This window comes from Herpailurus yagouaroundi, unplaced genomic scaffold, assembly GCF_014898765.1.
Source record: "Herpailurus yagouaroundi ecotype Mexico unplaced genomic scaffold, PumYag 185, whole genome shotgun sequence".
Taxonomy (NCBI): Eukaryota; Metazoa; Chordata; class Mammalia; order Carnivora; family Felidae; genus Herpailurus; species Herpailurus yagouaroundi.
This window is the reverse complement of record NW_024412416.1, coordinates 14,993,263-15,016,117: the sequence shown is the minus strand read 5'-3', so window position 1 is coordinate 15,016,117 and position 22,855 is coordinate 14,993,263. Positions and strand designations below refer to the sequence as shown.

The 22,855-nt window shown below is 43.3% G+C and overlaps 2 long non-coding RNA genes across 12 annotated transcripts in view; one reads left to right on the top strand and one right to left on the bottom strand.

Moving 5' to 3' along the window:
* LOC121042467 (uncharacterized) overlaps window positions 1-22,855 on the bottom strand; it is a 209,713-nt gene that overhangs the window by 28,598 nt on the left and 158,260 nt on the right. The gene's annotated exons all lie outside the window — the stretch shown is intronic.
* The window catches only part of LOC121042464 (uncharacterized), a 74,399-nt gene that overhangs the window by 17,007 nt on the left and 34,537 nt on the right, over window positions 1-22,855 (top strand). For 9 of the 11 annotated variants that reach the window (XR_005796233.1, XR_005796229.1, XR_005796232.1 and 6 more), the window contains one exon: window positions 16,758-16,843. This is a non-coding gene — a long non-coding RNA (uncharacterized LOC121042464). Of the gene's footprint in view, window positions 1-7,895; window positions 8,032-10,188; window positions 10,339-16,757; window positions 16,844-22,855 lie in introns of all 11 variants that reach the window. The other 2 variants (XR_005796226.1, XR_005796227.1) reach the window with 2 other exon arrangements.

Genomic DNA, 22,855 nt, shown 5'->3' with positions numbered 1-22,855 from the left:
TTAAAAAAAAGAATAAGTGTACCCTTAAAAAATGTTACTGGTTACTGGAAGTAGGTGCTGTAAGTGTGGACGAGACCCTCCCAGGCTCAATGTCACTTAAAAGTTTACAATAACGTATTTCAAATATGGTGGCAATGTAACAGCCAGACATTCAAACATTTCTGAAAGCAATGGAAATTTACATTATGTTGCAGGTTTATCATTGACGTGGCAAGCAATTCAATGTATAAATATTGCGAATGAGAAAGTCAGTCCCCAAATAAAGACTGGTAAAACCTTGTGATTTATAGCAAGAAAGATATCAAAGTGAATTTTCCTGGGATATTCCTGGGTAGCTCATTTTGTAGTATGTTTGGAAATGATCTAACATTAAAATCACTTTTTGGGATATAGTAATAAACTTTCTCAAAAAGTCTTATTTAACCAGGAAGTAGCTCGCGTAACTGGGAGGAAATGCACACACATTTTATATGTAACAGAAGACTCTCTCAGACATGAGTTTTACAACCTGACAAATCTAAAAATGCACATCCAGGTCAGTACGAAAAACATTAGTGAGATCTTTTTGCTGTAAAAAAAATGACTTTCTAGAGACTCAGATCGGGTTCGTATTAAAGAGGACAGGGATGAGTTTATTCAGACAACACAAGCCCAGAAAACGTTTGGGGTAGTACAAACTGGCTTATTGATGAGTGACCGGGAATTAGACTATAGAATTGGAACCATAATTAACATCTGGAGAAGTATAAAACCATAAACCATTTTAGACCAAGATAGATTTGTTTTGTTCTCTTCTGTTTTTCCTTCTTTCCTATTTCTATCATGCCAGTTGGAACACTTCCCCCCCCCCCCCCACTCTTGAGACCCTCATGAATGAAATGAAAACAAATATTAAAAGACTATAGAGGAACAGCACAAGTGGCTTTGGAAACGGACCAACTACAAGTGGTTGTATTCATTGGCTTGCTGGTCAATATCTCCGTCAGCTGGTGCATGTAGGAAGCTAAGGAATGCTTTCTTGTCGACTTGGGAGATCAAAGTTTTGGATCTTGAAAAGACAAGACGTTTGGAGTGGGGGAGGGTGCGACACATTTAAAAATGGCCAATACATTGTAGGGCTGCCTTCGGCCACCCAAGAGGAGAAATCGAGTTGGTGTTCCGCCACCGATTCGTGGAGCTGAAGGGGTACATTATGGTCAGCTGACCACGGGGGCTCCTGGGGGGCACAACGTCGCCACGGGGCACTTTGCTACAGTGCCCCGGGGGTCTTTACTGATCCTGAGCGCCAGCCACCTCATCCACCCCAGAGCGGTCCAGTAGCTAGATGGCTCTTGAATATCACAAGCTGGCTTGAGCAATTCGGTTTTTTTCCTCTTTAGTAGAAAGTCTTTTGCCTTGGGAGGTGAGCCCACAGGGAGGGGTTACTTAGCTCGAGCCTCGAAATGCACACACTGCATCTTTAAGAAATAGTTTACTTGTGAATCAGTAAACGTACTAGACAAAGCGGCCATTACTTATGCATTCCTGCAGACCCTGCAAGGTGAAAATAATAGAATAAACATCATATACTTCATTATGATATCGGTTTACACTTCCAGGACACACAAAAAGAGGCCATTTCATCAAGCTAATTGCCTGAAAGTAAAAGAGAGAGAACTTTAGCTATTAGTCTATTATGGGGCTTTTTTCTTAATCACAAATAGGGGCCGTGTGTCCCTGGGGGGATGTGTATTCTAATTTACAATTGAACTACAGATCAGAGCAATCAATCTTGGGTAGCACTTTTACAGTGTAATTGCTACAACAATAACAAATACAAAAAAAGAAGAAGAAGAAGAAGAAGAAGAAGAAGAAGAAGGAGAAGAAGACGAAGAAGGCCTAGTTGAGCTTCAGCTTGAGGTGGAGATATTTCCAGGCACTAGCTCAGGGTGGGAGGGAGAAAAGAACCACAGCAAACATGAATATGCGATGAGGTCCCATTAGCGGCCTAGTGTTGCCATGACGAATGGCATTATCCCCGGCCTGGTGCTGCCTAAACATGAATTTTATAACGACCCATTTATCATGACTTGTCATGAGCTTCTGTACTGTACTTTCCTCCAGCTCACACACCTTTCCCTATGATGACGGTAAAATCTTTCCCTTTCCTATTATTGTTTCCTTTTGTATTGACTCCTGGCTCTCCGGAGCGAGCACCCGACTACAGCAACATGCTAATGGGTGATTTGTGACTTCAAGAAGGCGAAGGAACGAAAACTCGATCGGCCATCCCCCCGCCCGCCCAGTGGTCATATAATGGAGCACAAAGTTAGACTAAACTTTTCAAGACATTTCTTAATATGGGAGCTTTCGTTTTACCGGAGCATTCTGACACCGCAGCTACATTACGAATTTTAAGCGAGCCGCATCACCTTCCCTTCATTAGTTTTATTCCCATTTGTTTGTTTTGTTTTGTTTTATCCTGTGGAAACCTTTCGATATCTTAAAAGTAGAATTCAAAATTAGAGGTATTTTCCAAAGATCTTGGAGCTATGACAAAAAGGTCTAAGATTGAAATGCTGGAAAGGTGTTTTAGTGCTTAGCATTTTACAGGGGTGTGAGCTGATTTCTCACTTAGACACGCTCTTACATTGTGGGGAGGAAGGCTGGCGTGTTTTTCCATGACAACTTTCCAGGACATACGTTTTATTAACAGTAAAAGACAAAACAAAACATGGAAGCAGTGTTCCTTGATAGAAACCGTGAGGTCTGTCTGAATATTCGGCAGGACACGAAACTGACATATGCAAAGGCTGGAGTCTTTGCCATTGGCCAAGAGGGTGTGTGAGCTGCCTCAAAGTTAAGGCCAACGGTTCGTCAAGGTTATGGTTCCCGATTGGCAGAAGTGCCCTAATTGTAATACAGACCCAGCCAGTGGGATCTATGAATAATCTATTTAGTGACCATAAAGAGAGTAGTACTAAAACGATTTCTCAGTTCAACCAGGTGAAGTTCAGGAAGGACACAGGAACGCAAGGGAGGAGAATCTGGTGCTGTTTTGCACACCCAGGGGTTATGGTCTCCTGTGATCAATTTGTAAACAGTAAATTGCTGGCCAGATCTTTTTTTTTTTTTTTTTTAACTAATTTATTTATTTGAGAGCGAGAGAGAGAGCTCTAGCACGCGCACGCACACAAGTGGGGGAGGGGCAGAGAGAAGGAGAGTCCGAATCCCCAACAGGTTCCATGCCATCAGTGCAGAGCCCGATGAGGGGCTCGAACTCAAGAACTGTGAGATCTGACCTGAGGTGAGATCAAGAGGTGAATGTTTAACCGACTGAGCCACCCAAGCGCCCCTAGCTGGCCAGATCTTTTTTGAGTGTGGCTGTCTCTCTTGTGCCCCTGGATTCCACATTAACAGTCACGATACTTTTATGTAATAATATTTAAACAATAATATGTAAACTTCATGGTAAAATATTTTATTTAAAATTTTTTTTTAATGTTTTATTTATTTTTGAGACAGAGAGAGACAGAGTATGAATGGGGGAGGGTCCGAGAGAGAGTGGGAGACACAGAATCCGAAACAGGCTCCAGGCTCTGAGCCGTCAGCACACAGCCCGACGCGGGGCTCAAACTCATGGACCGTGAGATCGTGACCTGGGCTGAAGCCGGACGCTTAACCGACTGAGCCACCCAGGCGCCCCTGGTAAAATATTTTAAATGTTGATGATCATGTGCATTTGCAGTTGTGGTTCCAGAGTTCTTTCATGAGATCCTCAGCTTTATTGGGGGCAGGGTTATTATTCCCGTTCTAAAGAGGTAAAAATCGAGGCTCAGAGCTTAAGTGACAAACTCAGGGTCACACAGAACACGAAGGTGCTGAGGCTCACCAAGGCTTTACCTTGCTAGTGCTTCTCTAACCCAAAGTCACCAGAGCAGAAATTGTTCCCAATGTGTCATCTCTTATGGGACTTGGCAGCAAGGGAGTGAGTTTGGGGAAGGAGCCCGTTGAAAAGATGGCTGCCATTTGCATTTGAGAGCTGGTTATTCCCAACGACTTACCAGAATCGAAGTTAGCACGCACATGGCAATTAAAATTCCATCCATTGAAGCTGTATTATTTTTCATCATTAAAAAATGCAGATAGGAAACGTTCTTCAACCTAAAGACTTGGGCACCATTCTGGCTGGTGTTCCTGTATTTTGAGTCCGTTGAGGACTCAGTATTTTCTGAAGAAAATATCTTTGTGTTTTCCCCTATGAATGAATTAAACAGGACTGTTAGACATGATCTGGTGGGGGAAGGGCCTCAAACATTGGCAAATGATATTAAAGAACGTCGTGATTATGACTGAGCAGATTAAGACCGTGTCTATACGACAGCAAACATCTGGAGCTTTAAAAACATCTGGGTTTTTGACTGTTATTTCCCAGGTTTTATCTGGTGGTTGGGCATCATGGACAGAAAGGGGGAAAAAGAATTTAATGCTCTTACTGCTGAATTAGACACAATTTTTATATTTAGTTAATCTGCAAATATTAACTAATTATTTAACATAACATTTAATGAAGAAAATTTTTCCACCAGGCCAGTAAATACCGAGAGAAAGATGTAATTAGGTGATTTAAGAAAAAACTTAGCTTGAGGCATGTTTCAATCTTGGTCATAGTTTATCGACAGCAGTTTCCTTGGGCCAAAATCTTTTTAGGTCTTTGGACACTCTTTTTTTTTTTTTTTTTTCTTTTTTCTTTCAGGGAGTCGAGTCTCCATGTATTATGAGGATCTGTGAATTTACAATGTGTTTTGACAATAGTAAAGTTTTGTAAACACTTAATAACATATGAGATACATCTAGTAACAGACATTTTCTTTGCCAAGCGAATGATCTGGCCTGATAAAATCAGTGTAAACCCACTCTCCACCCGGCCTCCTGACATGCCCAAAGCTGAACCCCCAAGAGGAATGGAATGAAAACAGGTCTTTGGGGGCAGCTGGATGGCTCAGTCAGTTAAGCGTCTGCCTCTTGATTTTGGCTCGGGTCGTGATCTCACGGTTTGTGGAATCAAGTCTGGTCAGGCTGTGTCCTGGCAGCGTGGAGCCTGCATGAGATTCTCTTTCTCTTCCTCTCTCTCTTTCTCTCTCTCTGCCCCTCCCCCGCTTGTGCTCGCTCTCTCCCTCTCTCTCAAAATAAATAAATAAACTTAAACAAAAAACCAAACAAGTCCTAAAACAGGTCTTCAAAGACTTGACTGCAATGAAAAGCACCTTATGTGACTGACCTTTTCGGTGATCTCATCTAAAAAAAGTTATGATTATTGAGCATTTCCTCTGTAGCTTATTCTCAATCCAATCAGTTCTAATGAAAATAATCTGCTGGCTTTTTATATTCTCAAGTTTTCGAAATGATTAGCACTTCCTTGAGATAGGCCATTAATTGGACACACAACCCAGATAAAAAGGCTGAAACCCGGGGAGCATATAAAAAAACATAAGGCTGTTGCAATTTAAGTGCCTTCAAAAGATCTAATTTGATTTTTAAAAGCAATTCTGCAGATGTGAAAATTAAAGGCACGCAGAAACAAGATATGTTTTAATGAATGTGTAGGTAAGAAACATTTAGAGGTTTCAGTGGCCTTCCTCTGAATTTTTATTTTTTTTTTAATTTAGCGGTTAGGTTGGAAAGACTGAGCCTGCAACATAATAGAAACTGCTGAATTTTATGGGTTGCTGTTTCTTTATTGAACTGCCCTGTTTTTCTTGCCCACCGTATTTCTGGAACAACTTGGTATTTCCGGGTGCAGATTTTCAATCCTAGTACCCATCAATCAGATTTCAAATTCTAATAAAGTGAAAGGGTCCCTCCATTTGGTTTGTCTTGGCTGCCCCCCCCCCCCCCCCCCCCCCCCCCAGAAAATTGTATGCTGATTCCTATTAAAAAAAAAAAAGGAAGAAGAAAGAAAAGTGGTGGCGGGGGTGAGGGGGAACCTTCTCGTGGCTCTAATGACATCTTCAGTCATTAATGAGTTAATAAAAATCTCAAAGTCATCTGGGGCTAGATAAGGAGGAAGAAAGAGAAGTATTGTACTATAATGACAGGCTCCCTGACTGCCCTCGGAGATGTCATGGGTCAGTCATGTTAAGAATGTGTGCGTCCAATCATCTGCTGATTTTTATCAGCAAGCCTTCCAGCAGGAACTGACAAGGGCCAGTTTGGGAGTCACAATGAATAAACAATGACTTTTTGGATTGTTGGGGGCTGTGTAATAGAGTGAGGGGTTTATAGGTACTCAAACATGGTGACATTAGCAATCAATATACCAATTACTGGACAAGTTATTGGATGAGGCATCCCCGGGTCCTCAGCCTTCCTGCGCTTTGAAGAGGCCTGGGGCAGGCCTCATCTCCTGGGAGCTTGTTGGAAATGCAGATTCTCAGGGCCCTCTCCAAGCTTACCAAAGCAGGAGCTCTGGGCGCGGGGCCTCGGAGGTCTGGGCTCCCAACACGGCCTCTGGGGGACCCTGAGGCACCTTACAGGTTTGGGAATCGAAGTACAACTTCGAGTCAAAGATCCTCACCAGGGCTTATGCTGTCCTCTGTCACCCCTGATGCGCCACATGATGCCTTTGTTACTCAAACGAGTTAAGAGGCAGAAGTGTGCAAATAAATGATTTCCTTAAAAAATTAAATGAAGGTAAATCCTGGCTTATCTCTAGAATTACGTCACTCTCCTACGCTCGCACAGGTTTTCTTGAACGATCTTGATGCATGAGTGACTTTGATTCTAGAAACGGAAGAAGAAACATGGCTTTTGAAATCTATTATTTGCAATAGAGAGGAGGGGCGCCTCGCTGGCTCAGTCGGTTAAGCATCTGACTTCGGCTTAGGTCACGATCTCACAGTTCGTGAGTTCGAGCCCCGTGTTGGGCTCCTTGCTGACAGCTCGGAGCCTGGAGCCTGTTTCGGATTCTGTGTTTCCCTCTCTCTCTGTGCCCCTCCCCCGCTTGCACTCTCCCTCTCTCTCTCTCTCTCTCTCTCTCTCTCTCAAAAATGAATAAATTTTTCTAAATAACATTTAGAAAAATGTTAAAAAAAATAAAATAGAGGGGCGCCTGGGTGGCGCAGTCGGTTAAGCGTCCGACTTCAGCCAGGTCACGATCTCGCGGTCCGTGAGTTCGAGCCCCGCGTCAGGCTCTGGGCTGATGGCTCAGAGCCTGGAGCCTGTTTCCGATTCTGTGTCTCCCTCTCTCTCTGCCCCTCCCCCGTTCATGCTCTGTCTCTCTCTCTGTCCCAAAAGTAAATAAACGTTGAAAAAAAAAAATAAAATAAAATAGAAAGGAGAAGTGACTTTGTGAATAATCCTCATAGGCCAAAAATAATCCGTAAGAAAAAAAAAATCAATGTATGTGGAATATTCACTTACAAATGGAAATAATACTCATCTGGGCATTCAATGCCATTCTCTTATTTTTGAGAGAGAGAGAGAGAGAGAGAGAGAGAGAGCAGGGGAGGGGTAGAGAGAGAGAGAGAATCCCAGGCACCAATGGTGCGGAGCCCGACGTGGGACTCGAACCCGCTAGCCGTGAGATTGTGACCTGAGCCGAAAGCAAGAGTTGGACACTTAACCGGCCGAACCACTCAGACACCCCTGGAGTATTTCTCTTATCTTGGCTGAGAATCTTACAGAAGGGGCAGCCCAGAGCTTGCTGAACTTTCAAAAGAGGTGGGCTAGTCAGCCAGACAGGCAGTAGGTTTAAATATCTTACCCTGAGTATGTTTTACAGAACATTCCGACGTTCGAAACATTAATACAAAAAGAAGTCCGGGTCAAGCGAAAAACTCTAGGTTAAACTGAGTCAAACGGGATGGTTTGCAGCAGAGGCCTCTAACACGTTACCACGCACTGTAATTCTCCAGGACAGCGTTGCTCAATGGATTTGATCGACAAAACCCTTTCGCGAAGGATAATCTTAGAGAATTAGCGTTTCAAGGAGTAAACTTTCGGAAGCATGGATTCAAATGTTTTAAGATGGCAAACACCTGTGGGCACAAGGTAGTTATTCTCTGTGTTGTACAATAATGGACCGCTTTCTTTGTTATGATTTATTAAACCCTCTCTGTCTGACATCAACATTAATTACGCGGTGGCTTAAAGCCAATGAGAAAGTTCACGTAACCATCACCAAAGAGTTAAATAAGTTGTCCAGCTGTTGATGGTCAGGTTAAATTATCCCTGGATTTTTGGCATATCTCCCAGAACAGGTACTAATTTAAAAAGAGAGAGAGAGAGAGACAGAGAGACAGAGAGAGAGAAAAAAAAAATCTGGATTTTACTGGTGAGATTCCATTGCGTTTTTACAAATGAGAGCTAATTCCGTTGCTACTCCCCGTATGCACCCCACAAACTCCACGCGAAAGGAGATGTGAACCTCGCCTGATCCTGGCGAGCCCTTCTGTTCCCCTTGGACAGTATTGCCCTGAGAGTTTCCACCTCCCTGGGCTCCACGTGGCTGTGGCTATGGGTCCACCTTGGTTTCCACACTGGCTCTTCCTGAAGGTGATAGGTGGTTGGGGAAAGAGCACTCACAGAGGTCAGCCCAGTGGAGATCTTAAGCACGTCCTTGGTTGTAAACCTTCCTCTCTTGAAGTTCTTACAGAGCTGCCTGTTCATGCCAAATGTTAATTCTTGCTGGGGACGTAATGTCTAATAAATGTTATGAAAGAATGTCATTTTTCCCGTAGAAGTGAAGGTGCTTTGAAGGGCAGGTTCAGAATAGGATTTCGTTTCCCAAGTAACATCTGCGGGTCACGTGCTGGCCTATAAATTACTTCTTTGATACCCCCCCCCCCCCCCCCCGCCTCGATTGTTACACCAGCCTTGGAAGCAATTCTCACACGGAAGGAAGAATGGGACTTAACCGGCATTTGCAAGATGTGCAAAGATGATAAGTAAACAAACAAAAATCCTAAACGTAAGACAACCCCACCACCCGTGCTAATATTTGTCGTCTTTTTCTTACACGGTCCCGCAAGTCCGCGCAAGACTCGGAACTCATTAGGAGATGTCTCTGAATGAAAAATAATGGGGCGAATTCAGCTTTGGGAGGTCTCAAAGCCCCTATTTTCATCTCCTTTGTAAACATATCCCTGTTGACACCACATGTGTTTCCCAGCTTTGGAGACGCAAAGGCCTTTGCTGGGAGAGGATTCACTCCACACCCTGGCTGGAAAGAGCAGGGGTTCAGCGTAGTTAACTGAGGTTTACCCACCAACTTGTCTGGTTTGTTACGGAGTGGAATATTTCTCCCCTTTCTATTCTTTGAAATGGTTTGAATTAAAATAGCTTACTCAAGGTCACTGGAGGCATATGGTCCTGCTCAAAACTTTAAACAAAACATTAGTTTTTACAACCTTTTGTAATTTGGTATTGTATACAACATGGTTATATGCAGAGATTCTGTAATCTTTTCAGCGGTGACAGAAATATGAGAAGCAAATTTATAAGCCATTTAGTGAAGCATTTAATCAATTTCATGCATAGGAAATAACTCTGATTGCTTTGCTTTATCAATCTTTCTCTCCGGGAGAATTGCAGTCAACGCGATCTCCAGACACTGGCTGGGGGGTGGAGGGGGTGGGCGTGGGGGGGGGCCGGCGCGCGGGGGGGGGGGGGGGGGGGGGGGGGAGTGTGCACAAACCTTTCGATGCACTTGAGATATCAGGGACTTCTGAAGTCTAACAGGGCTGCCACAGCATCTCTGAACCTTCTGGAGGCTGTTAATGTATTTCAGAAAGAAAGTACGGGGTCTAATGTTTAGAAGAAGTTTTTCGAGGACTTTTACTGCAGAGTTACTCATTAAACACCCTTTCTCAGAGTGACTCTCATGCGCCCGGGGTGGCAGACTGTGTCCAGCTTTAGGCTCAAAGAAATGTCCGGTGCTTATTACTTCCAAACACGTGAAAACTAAAACAACTTACACTAAAGCTTACTTCTGAATCAAGGAGTCAAAGTTATGCCCCGAATAACTGAAAAACCCATCACTGTGGTCTCTTACAAGCAGAGATAGCTTAGCATTTTCCAGATTATTTGAATGGTCTTTTAGGGTTCGTGGTGGGATTCTCTTCTGAATTGCTTAAAAGATTAATCCAGCTCTTGGCTACATGGTGGGTTAATGTTTTCTTTTCTGTCATGTGCTTGAATCCCTCTTAGAACACTTTACCCCAAACGCCATCAGGTTCTTAAGTGAAAAAAAAAAATCCTGAGGGAGCAGACGACGATTTTGCAGCAATCACTATCTGCTAAACTATATTAAAGTTGCATCGGCTCTACTTGTCCTCAAAGATTGGAAGTCATATAAAGGTACCGTAGACATAGTTTCTAATTTAGAAAATAATTTGCTTCCACTTATTTCTGAACCTAGAGAAATATTCCAGTGAATACATTCCAATCGAGATTATTTAGTTCTGATTTTAAATCAGCTCCGTGCATGGATCTCATTTCCGGGAAGACAGGTGTTTCACATCCCCTTGTAAATGCGACATGCGCAGGGATGTCTCTGCATTGGCAGGTCAGTGGCGTGCCATTGGTATTTATTTTGCCGTGTTATTGAAGCTGTGGGGACTGCACGATTACATTGGACAGAGTTGCCTTGGTAATCCTGGATGAAATTGGTAGCTCTAAAGGAGATTGGCCAGTGGAGGTTTGCATGTCTATTGTCTATCTATCTATCTACCTATCATCTATCACCTATCTATTTCTATCTATCTATCTATCATCTATCTTTCCATTGCTAGTCAACCCTTAACTCTTGGATTAAACCAGTGCTTCACTGACTTTTTTTTTTTAATTTTTAAAAATTTATTTATTTTGAGAGAGAGAGAGAGGGACAGGATGGGCAGAGAGAGAGGGAGAGAGAGATAATCCCAAGCAGGCTCCGCACTGTCAGCACAAAGCCCGATGTGGGGCTCTATCCCACAAACCACGCGATCATGACCTGAGCTGAAATCTAGCGTTGGACACTTCATCGACTGAGCCCCCCAGGTGTCCCCTCCTTCACTTCAAAAAGGAAAAAAAAAAAGGCATCATTTTAGAGGAAAGATGTCTTTGGCATAAGAGCAGATATTTGGTGGGGGAAAAAAAAGGGCAATTCCTCTGGGCCAAGGTATTTACCATTTTTAAACGAATTTTGAAGCTCAAAGCAATTACCATACACTTACTGTCCTTGTAAATATTAGAGTTTAGAGCTTAAGGCTAACGCTCTCCCTGCCACTACCTGCAACCTGAGTCGTTTTCTCCAGCTTTCTTGACGTGACCCATGTTAGCAAAGGCTTGCTTTTGTCTTTCCAGCCAGAGAAGCCCTAAAGCGTGTGTCATAGTCGGCAATGTCTCATTGTACACTTGCTATTTTCACTCATCAGTGTCTTGGAGGTTTGGGCGTTGTGAGGAGAAAGAGATACACATCGTTCTTTCCAAGTGCTTCAGGAATTTCCCAGGGTACGAATATACCAATGCCCATCAACGCTCATTGAGTTATTCCCATACGCTGCACACATATCCTTCTACTGTGTTACACTGAATATGCTTGGACATACTTCCTTATGTACTCAAGTATTTCCCATATGCCTCCATGCGTAACACTCCTAATGCTCGTATGCTGTCAGTATTTTCTGAGCATGGGCACCTAACGTGGAATTGCTGGGGATGTATATTTTATTTTCTGACCGCTACTGCCAAACTACCTAGCAATTCTAAATGAAAGTCCTCCAGAATCTCCGATTCCACTCAATTCTACTCAAGCCTACATGCCACTTGGTCACTCTCGTTCTTTGTTTAAAAATGTTGCCTTTGGGGTGCCTGGGTGGCTCCGTCGGTTAAGCGTCCGACTTCAGCTCAGGTCACGATCTCGCGGTCCATGAGTTCGAGCCCCGCGTGGGGCTCTGGGCTGATGGCTCAGAGCCTGGAGCCTGTTTCCGATTCTGTGTCTCCCTCTCTCTCTCTGCCCCTCCCCCGTTCATGCTCTGTCTCTCTCTGTCTCAAAAATAAATACAACGTTAAAAAAAATTAAAAAAAGATGTTGCCTTTGCTTCTTCAAGAAGATGGAGACCATCTAAAGAGCCTTCTCACCGAGTTGTCCTCGTGCCAGGGCAAGCTGGGCGGGGCAGCCCGGTCACCTGCCAGATGTCTAGAAATTGGGCTTCTCAGGCCCACTGAGGTGGCCGGCTAGTCAGGGATTGTGCAGCATGGGTCACAGCACCAGACCAAACTGAGCCCACTATGAATCCTTTTCAAATGGGCTCGGAAAGTCAATCACATGTTTCTATTTCAACCATGACATTGATGCCCAAATCAAACAATTGTTTCGGATAATTCATACTTAAGGCGTGCAGGTGTCTAGCGTTTGAGGAGACAGCCTTGCGACAAAGGTGGTGTTTGCTCAGGACTTACAGCCTGGGAGGGACGTTGTTCTGGAACAAGCTGCCAAGAACAACTTTCCTTGTCCCCTTCACTCAGTGAATTTCTGTTCCTCTCTGCAGTACCTCATGCCCATGTTCTCCTCTCCATCTTCATTGTTGCCTCTTCAGACCCTCCCCATCCCCACCAGCTCTTTACTTTTTTTTTATTTTTTTTAATGTTTTCCACGTTTTTATTTATTTTTGAGACAGAGAGAGACAGAGCATGAACGGGGGAGGGTCAGAGAGAGAGAGGGAGACACAGAATCGGAAACAGGCTCCAGGCTCCGAGCCATCAGCCCAGAGCCTGACGCGGGGCTCGAACTCACGGACCGCGAGATCGTGACCTGGCTGAAGTCGGACGCTTAACCGACGGCGCCGCCCAGGCGCCCCCCCACCAGCTCTTTAAACAATATGGTAGGTCTGTATTTACCCCAGCACACCCTCCTTTTTTCCATGCATTGCATCCGTTAAATCCATGAAACACAAATCTAGTTCAGATTAGTTCTTGTTTACAATATTTTCTTTTCTTTATATATTTTTTAATGTTTATTTATTTTTGAGGGGGGGAGGGGCAGAGAGAGAGGGAGGCACAGAATCCGAAGCGGGCTCCAGGCTCTGAGCCGTCAGCACAGAGCCCGTTGCGGGGCTCGAACTCAGGAAAGGCGAGATCGTGACCTAGGCTGAAGTGGGACGATTAGCTGACTGAGCCACCCAGGCACCCTTACAATATTTGCTTATTATTCAGACTCCTTATTCTACTGCTCAAGGTCCTCCATGATTTGTCCCCAGATCAGTCTTTTAAAACGTATTTTCTCCTCCTTTCTCTGTCTTCAGCTTAGCAAAACAGAATGATCATGATTCCTTCAACCTTGCTCCCTTCCTGCTCTTCCCCTGACCTGGAATGCCATTCCCTGAACTCCAGAGGAGACCTTGTCCTCAAAGTGGGGGACTCGATGTGGCTTGTGCCATCTTCCTCATGTGCCACCAAAACCAGTGTCACCATTATCTGGGGGGACAGCCACAGGTATTAGACAAGGAAGGGAAAACAGAAATTGGATGTTGGGTTAGTGCTACGTAAAGTGGCTGGACTGAGTATAATCTCAACAAAGGTTAAGCAGATTCTAAGTGATGGATGGCAATGTTTTCTCTCTCTCTTTCTCTCTCTCTCTCTTTTTTTAAGTTCATTTATTTTGAGAGAGAGGGCAGAGCCCAACGCGGGGCTCCAGACCACGAGCTGTGAGATCGTGACCTGAGCCGAAATTAAGAGTCGGACGGTCAACTGACTGAGCCGCCCGGGTGCCCCTATGTGTTTTCAATTCTACAGGCTACTGCAGAAAGTGAGAATGTAATGAAATTACAGCTGTATGAAAATGTTAGGCTACAGCAAGTTTCTATTCGGTGTTACCCTAGTGCAAGCATCTCATCAGGAAATGGGCTCCTATGTAACGCAGTGAAGCTTACCCAATGCGTATGAATAACATGTTTAGTCTATATTATGTATAGTAATTCACGGACGAAAATGATACTTTGGGGTCGCTTAGTAGAACATATACTTTCGGTTGATTTTTAAGGTAAAGAGCATTGATTTTATATCATTTTCTTCATACTTTTCTTCCTGTTCCCCCCCATCTAACTAATGGTATATATACTTAGGAGTAGCCTAATGGAAGTTAGCAACGTAAATCCTGGCCACAGACCAACTTTTCTTTTCTTTAAAGATAATTGGCAATTAGTGGGATTGGGTCTCTAAAAACTAGCTGTTGAAACTTATTTCTAATAATGAAAAATTAGAAGCCAACTGTATGTCCAAGAGTAGTAGACTGGTGACATACACATAGCAGATCAATACTGAACTTGCTGTGAAGGCTGTAACAATATTGAAAACTCTTTTGGACATACCCTTAAGGAAAGTGAAATGGCAAACCCATATGGGAACCTAACTCTAGATGCAGATGGCCCATGAACTTGCCAGCGTGGTAGAATTGCAAGTAATTTTATTTCTTTAACAATTTATTTTCTATAATGAAATACTGAGTGGATATCAAAATCCAAGCATTGCACCAGTTGTATTGCTCCCAGCTGAGTGGGGCCCCCCTGGGCTGGAGGAAGAAGATTCCTTCCTCTGTTATCCCAGAATGGCGGCGGGAGGGCTTTCTCCTAAGTAGGGCAGAGGACGCGTTGCCCTTACAAACAAGGAGAAACTGTACGAATTCTCCTTAAGGAGACTGGTTTAAACAAACACTTGTAAGAGGAACCTGATGCTTCAGCACAAGGGTAGGATTCGTCATATCTTCCCCAGCTACTATAAACACACCCTTGTCTCCTGATCTTGATGGATTGATTATCTTGTGGGGTGGGGGGCAAAGAAAACTAGCAGATGGGATTGCCAGGGTGCCTGACTAGTCTTCAAGGAACTGTAGAAAATGGGAGATTTACTGGAAATTGAGAGATCTGCAAGTGGTGATTTACTTTCCAAAATATTTCACAGGTGACTTTGGGAAATGCTTGAAACACTCGATAGCCCATGAATTAGATGCGGAGTTTCAACAGGATTTAGGAGCAAATCTTAATTGGATGTTCGGTAATTTTTTTATCAGAGGGTGATGGGGATTTAGAACGTCAGGCTGGGAAGGGAGTTGGGGATAGAAGCAGAGATCATGTGGGTCCCACATGGGTTCACTGAGAACACTCTATGTCAAGCTGACTTATTTTTTCTGATAAGGTGAATACATAGCAGGCGAGGGATGTTATAGACCAGTACTCTTCAAACTGTGATGTGTAGGGGCACCTGGGTGGCTCAGTTAGTTAAGCGTCTGACTTCGGCTCAGGTCATGACCTCGAAGTTCATGAGTTCGAGCCCCGCATCGGGCTGTGTTGACAACAGAGAGCCCGCTTTGGATTTTCTGTCTCCCTCCCCTTCTGCCTCTCTCTCTCTCTCTCTCTTAAAATAAATAAATCGACTTAAAAAAAACCTGTAATGTGTAGAGGAAGTCGCTTAAGGATTTTGGTAAGATGCATATTCTGAATCAGAATGCCCAAGATTCCTCATTCCTAAAAGGCTGCTGGCCCAGGGACCATACTCTGAGTAGCAAGGCTCTAGACCGTGGGCTCCAAATATGGCTTCTTAAAAACCAGATTCCTATGCTATAGGTCCAAAGTTGCTAATTCATTAAGCACAAGACTGCAATTTTTCAATTATGATGTTCTCTCCTAAGAAACAACAGCTTTCGACACTGCCTAGCAAGTTACAATATCGTTATAGCTTTGATTACAGCCAATTAGGTATATTTCTAACTGGTTAGGCTATTACTCAATCTTTGATGAAATGAATTACGTCTACCTCTGTACAACTTCTTTCTCTTGTACGTACTTCTTTTACTGCATAATTCATCTTTTAGTTTTGAGCGATTCAGCTTCTCCTATACATGCCCTCCTTCTTGCCGACCCTTAATGGACTTTGTATGCCGTTACTTCTCTCTGAACCGAGTCGGGCATTGACTTGTGCTGTGTCTCTGAGCTTCAGGCGCTCATGTGGCCAATGGCCATGATAATACTTTCTCTATCTACTTTGACGAGGACCAAATCAGAAGAAGCCTGAAAGAGTATCCAGAGCTTGACGTTACAAATCAGGAATCTTGGGTTGTAGGCTGTTCTCTGTCAGATCTGATGTGACCTCAGGCAGCCACCTGACTTTGTGTCACCCATAGTGAGAAGGTTGTAAAAGTATGAAGTGCTAAAAAACCGTGTTTTTTTTTTTATTATTCGTGGTCGGAAAATATATTTTTTTAATTGGCAAAATTAACACGCCGAATTAATTGAGCAGCGTTGAATTAATATCATTAATATTTCCGTGACTTCTCTCCATTGGCTGTGTTTTTTGGTGAATGCCTACAAGAGGAATCCAATAGATAAGCATCGTTTTCGCCTGACACATAGGCTAGATTCCCCCTATGCAAGATTCTAGCTGGGGACCGTATTTTTTGGCCCAAGTTGCCACCATGGTATGTAGAGATCACTCTCTTTCATGTTGTAAGCCCACTGTGACAGCACAGTGCCGATGGCACCCTCCATTTGTGCTTGACCTAGAGTTCCCGTTTTCAATCCCTCTTTGGCTTTGGCCAGAAAAAGAAGTCAATGATTATGTGTTAATTTCGCTGCCTCTAGGGCCACCTTCTCCCACTGGTCTGTGAAATCAACATTCCTGTGATGGTATCTCATTTATAACATTCTTTGCCTAAACATCAGTGGATTTCAGAGAGAAGAAACACAGACAACTAATTTTTTAAATTAAAAAATAAAGTTTCTTTTCTTTTCTTTTTTTTTTAGGGTGAGTCTCTCTAGCTGAAGACATCTACTGAAGAGAGTCCAGCTAATTACATGCAAGGATTAACTTCTCAAGTACCCAGAAAAAGGTCAGTTGGAAACGGTAAAGGCCTGAAAGATAGGATGGGTTAAGAGGATGGGCTCCAATGGCCTGGGCTCTTATTCTAACTTTTTTGCTGGGTGATGGTACATAAGTTAGCTTACCTCTCTGGGCCTTCTTGCTGGGTGATGTTAGGTGAGTTAGCTTGCCTCTCTGGGTTTCTGCTTTCTTCTCTGTACAGTGAGGATTAAAGGAGGCAATCAATTCTATTAGAATCTATACTGATAGGAGCAGAAATATTTGTTTTGTTCCCCAGTGTACTCCAAGTGCCCAGAGAGGTTCTCGGCACATAGTAGGTGTTGGATGTTTACTGAATGACTAGCTTCCTTCCAGAGTGACGGAAAATACGTAAGCCTTTTTCTGAGTTCCCTTCTCAACTTTCTTCACATTCTCTCAAAGTGATGCTTCGTCGGAATATTCTTATTGTTCTCTAACAGTCAAATGGCCCCAGTATTTTGTTTACCGTGCCAGACCAACACTAGTGGCATAGTTAAAAGTCTAAACATTCCGTGGACTTTCACATCCTCCAAAATGTTTATTGATTCAAAGAAAGTAGATGCAAATATTTGAAGCTTCAACCAAGTTTAGGCTTCTTCTTTTTTTTTTATTTTACTGTTTACAAAACAAGGTATTTTATGGATCTAATTTATACATCGAATAGAAGAGGGCTATTCCCAATATTATCTTTATCTTCTAGACATAAATAACAAACAACTCCAGTAATCAAAATTTACTACAATTGTAATAGATTTTGGCAGAGTTTATGGATTGCATACCCTGTTAACATAACGCCGACTTCCAAGGATAGAGGCCAGGATTTTTAGTTTGGCTTTGTTAAGTGGAAAAAAAAATCTACTACTGTATTTGTAGCTTTTACTACATTCAAGAGATTAATTTTCATAAATAAAATAGTTTATACCGGCTTCTAATCAGAAAGTTGAAATTATCTGAGGCAATGGAACCACTCAAAACTTGTATACTATGAAAATATTTCAATAATTAATGCATGCTTCATCTAGAGTAATTGACAGGAGGTCATAAACGTAATGGGCCATCTGTGTTTGATTTGTACGTGAAAATGCTTAAAGGGATAGGCAGGTAATTCAAGCTTCTCTGGCAAGGAAGATTTGTTCCAACTCCTCCAAGAAACAGAGCCATTTACTAGGGGGGATTTGCTTTCTTCTTTCTTAAAGTCTTTTCCAGATTTCTGCTGGAGCTACACACTTCTCCTTGCTACTCATTCTCATGCAAGCATCTCCTTTAGAGCCGGTATATGTGGATCACAGCCATCCTTGACAATTCTACTTGGTTGTCCTGGCCTTTTCGATAGGAACTTGAAAGCCATATGCCTGATTAAAAAAAAACTATACCAGAGGCTCCCTCCAATGCTGTGACTTTACCACTGATTTCGCTCAATCTGACCACTTCCAAAATTTATTTCGCAATTTTTCCTCTTCCGTCAGTTAACAAACCACCTTGCTTATATTTGTAAACAAAGAGGAATAGGGCCGCTGGGAACCTTAGCAGCATTTTTGTAATTTAGTCCTTCGGGGGTGGACCAGAATCACAATATTTCAAGGTGTAAAATGGTCTCGGTGAACATCACAGGAGGTTCTAGAATTCTCTGCGCAAGGACACCAAAGAGCGTTGAATAGTTGCCTAGAAGGCTGTCCTGAGATCCAGACCCGCAAGTTCATCCAAGAGCACCTATTCGGCTGGCATTTACTGAGCATTTAGCATCTGCCACGTGTTGTGCTAAGTAAGCAATGATTATGCTGAAAGCCACGTTGTTTGATGGGTTGAACTAAACCAACAAGGTCCCTGCCTCATGGATCTTACACTCTAGGAAGTGCAACTTTTTCCCTAGACATCTTATAGACACCACGAACGCCATGCTCGAAACCTAAATGTGCCATCTCCCCTAATTACCTCCCTTCTAAAAATCTGTTTCTCCTCCCGTATGCCCCAGTTTGGGAAAATGTGCCACCCAGTTGTTCCAGGCAAAAACCCAGGATTATCCTAGGCTCTTCTTCATCTCTCCTCTTCACCAGAGCAACCCACAAGCTCTGTCCGTGCTAACGACCTACCGCTGCTTGACGCTGCTTCCTTTTTTCCATCCCTAATGGTAACACCCTTCATTAGGTTCTTTAAAAAAAACTTAAAAAAAAAAATTTACTTATTTACTTTGAGACAGAGAGAAAACAAGCAGGGCAGGGGCCGAGAGAGAGGGAGGTGAGGATCCCAAGCAGTCTCCGTGCTGTCAGTGCAGAGCCTGATGCAGGGCTGGAACTCAACGGGCCGGGCCAAGAGATCATGAACTGAGCTGGTATCGAGTCGGACGCTTAACTGATGGAGGCACCCAGGCGCCCCACCCCCATCTTCATTCATACATATACATATGTATGTATATATTTGTCTGGAGTATTGCACCAACCTCCAGTAATGCTTTCTTACCAATCTAGTTTTCATACTGTTGTCAGAATGGTATAGTCAACATACAATGCTAACATCATTCTGGCATTTCCTTGTAAAAGGTCCTTCCTGGGATGCCTGGGTGGCTCAGTCAGTAAAGCACCGACTTTGGCTCAGGGAATGATCTTGCAGTTCGTGAGTTCGAGCCCCATGACGTGCTCTGTGCCTAAAGCTCAGAGCCTGGAGCCTGCTTCGGATTCTGTGTCTCCTTCTCTCTCTGCCCCTCCCCTTCTCTCTCTCTCTTTCAAAGATAAATATTAACCTTTAAAAAAAAGTTTATCCTAAAAGGCCCTTGCTGCAAGAGTACTACAGTTGCCTTGGAGACGAAACCCAAACTTTTTAACATGGCCAAAGGACGACTCTTGCAAATGTGGGCTGGGCCAGATTCTCCAGGGCCACCTCTTGCCACATATCCTGCTCTGTAGTCACATGGAAGCGTGTCCCCTGACCACATGATGGGACGTTACTACCTTTGAACATATAGCTCCCTCTCCCTGGAATCCTTGTGTGTTCACCCATTGGCTAAATAAAAATTAAAAAAAAATCCCCAAAAACGTGAGGAAGATAGAGTATCTGGATGTTGAACTGAAAGTTTGTTTTTTCAGATACATTTTTGGTTTTGAGCAGCCACAATCCCTCTCTTTCTCTCCTGTAGAAGTCAACAAAATACCAGCTATCTTGATTTTTTTTTTTATATTAGAAAGTGAGAGAGAGAAAGATGACGAGCCGGGGAGAGGGGCAGAGAGAAAGAGTGAATCTTAAGCAGGCTCTGCGCTCAGTGTGGAGCTCGACGCAGGGCTCAGTCCCACGACCCTGGCTGGGATGGTGACCTGGGCCCAAATCGGGAGTCGGACGCTCGACCGGCTGAGCCAGCCAGGCGCCCCATCCTTCTGATTTTTAATCAGAAAATATACATATAAAATATAAATTCAATAAAAAATCTAAATGCGGATCTTTACTATTTCCTGAACACGTGTTCATTTTCATTGATATATAAAGTGCACGTTCGGAATGGTAACGAAAATGAGAACTTTAAAACCTGTTAATGAGCACGGTTAACTATATATTGAAGCATAGGGGTAGTTTGCAAAGGAGAACTCCAGTTATACCAGGAAGAAAATGCAGCAGGCGGGCAAGGAACCTGCATGTGTGATTGTTTCCAACACCGCTAAGGGCACTCAGCGTCCTGTGCTGTGTCGGATGCCCCTGGAAGGGGACACAGGAGCGTGATGTGGGTCAATCTTTGTTCCTCTTCTTGCACTGAGCTTATGCGGCTGATTTTGCCTTTAATGGGTAGGACTAGTTGTTCTTAACTCCATGCCGATGATCTGAAGAATTTTAATGTATTTTTTCTATGTATTCAAACACTAACCCCCCCGCCCCCCCGCAATATTAAACAGCCCCCGACTTTGCCACCCAGATGCGTAGAGTTCAAAGCAAATAACAGTGACAGGCCAGAGGCAACTCTGCCATCTCTCAGACAAACGCACAGCCTGATGAGACAGAAGATTAAAAGCTTAAGTGGGGACAGTTTGAGCTGGTTGAGATAGGTGCAGCTGTGTTTTCCACCAGAATCTAGGTTCTTCTATTGTTTTTGGTATTAGGAAAGCCATGCATACTTGTTACAGAGAAAACTTAGAATATGTAAAGAGCAAAACTAAGAACATCCTTAAAATGAGTTTTCCTTTCCATTACAAATAGGCTGTTGTGGGGACGCCTGGGTGGCTCAGTCGGTTGAGCGTCCAACTTTGGCTCAGGTCATGAGCTCGCGGTTTGTGAGTTCCAGCCCCGCGTCGGGCTCTGTGCTGACAGCTCGGAGCCTGGAGCCTGTTTCCGATTCTGTGTCTCCCTCTCTCTCTGCCCCTTCCCCACTCATGCTCTGTCTCTCTCTCCTTCAAAAATAAATAAACATTAAAAAAAAACAAAACAAAACAAATCAGCTGTTGTGATCCCATTCGTATATATCCTTTCAGTACATAAAATCGCATCCTGTCCTACATACACAGATTTATTTATTTGGTATTATTTTTATGGCTTCAAACGATTCCATTTTCTGGATTTACTAATGTGTATTTAACAATTCACTTTTATTAAGCATTCCGGTCATTTCCTGTTTAAAATTATTTTTTAAGTTTATTAATTGTTGAGAGAGAGACAGAGAGAGTGAACAGAGGTGGGACAGAAAGAGAGGGAGAGAGAGAATCCCAAGCAGGCTCCGCACAGTCAGTATGGAGCCTGATGTGAGGCTCGAACTCACGAACCGTGAGATCATGACCTGAGCCAAAACCAAGAGTTGGACACTTAGCTGACTGAGCCACCCAGGTGCCGCAACATTCAGGTCGTTTCTCCCTGTCAACATATTGCTCTAAAATGTATGCAGTAAGACATCTTGATTGGTATAATCATCTCAAGAGGTTGATGTACTTGACTAAGAAACTATTGTTTGTTGAGAAGGCATATTGTGTGCTACAAATCAGTTCATGTATCTTTTTTAAAAAAATTGGGGCCTATAGAAGACTGAGAATGAGATATGAATGCATCAAGTTAACATGAGTCTTTAAGTTTTTAATGTTTGTTTATTTTTGAGACAGAGACAGAGAGACAGAGCATGTATACAGGCAGAGAGAGAGGGAGATACAGGATCTGAAGCAGGCTCCAGGATCTGAGCTGTCAGCACAGAGCCCGATGTTGGGCTCGAACCCATGAACCATGAGATCATGACCTAGCTGAAGTCGGATGCTTAACCTATTGAGCCACCCAGGCGCCCCAGCATGAGTCTTTATTTTAAAAACTTGGATGATATGCCTTGTGAACAAACCAGTTCAGTGTTTGAGAATGATAGGTAAAAAAATGTTTGGAGGCACCTGGCTGGCTCAGTGAGAAGAACATGTGAATCTTGATCTTGAGGTCATGAGTTCAAACCCTACGTTAAGTGTAGAGATTACTTAAAATACATAAAAACTTGAAAAAATGTTTAGAAAGTGGGGTGGATATTTTACAGTGATGTGGTTATAATAGGATAAGGAGTAGACTTTGGAGACCAATGGACAGGTGTTTGAATCTCAGCTTTCTGACTGGGCTGGTCATGACTCCTTGAGTCCAGACTGTATGTAGGTGGGAACACCTAACATTATACTTGGCAAGAGTTGGCATTCTTTTAAGTTGGTGGGAAGAAGTAGGGTCTCAGAACAAGAGGAGGGTAAATGGAAGATGGGGAGGAGGAGAGGATAAGAGTGTGAAGGAGATACTAAAATGATTCTGTGTGCCTGAGAAATGGGGAGAGGATTTGGTATCATCTCTGAGTGCAGTACTGTAACTGAACCCAATGATAGTGATGATGATGATGATGGTGGTAGTGGTGATGATGATGGTGATGATAATGGTGGTGATGGTGATGATGATGGTGGTGATGGTGGTGATGGTTCATGATGATGATGGTAGAATGGTGGTGATGATGGTGGTGATGATGGTGATGATGGTGGTGATGATGATGATAATGACAGTGATGGTGATGATAATGGTGGTGATG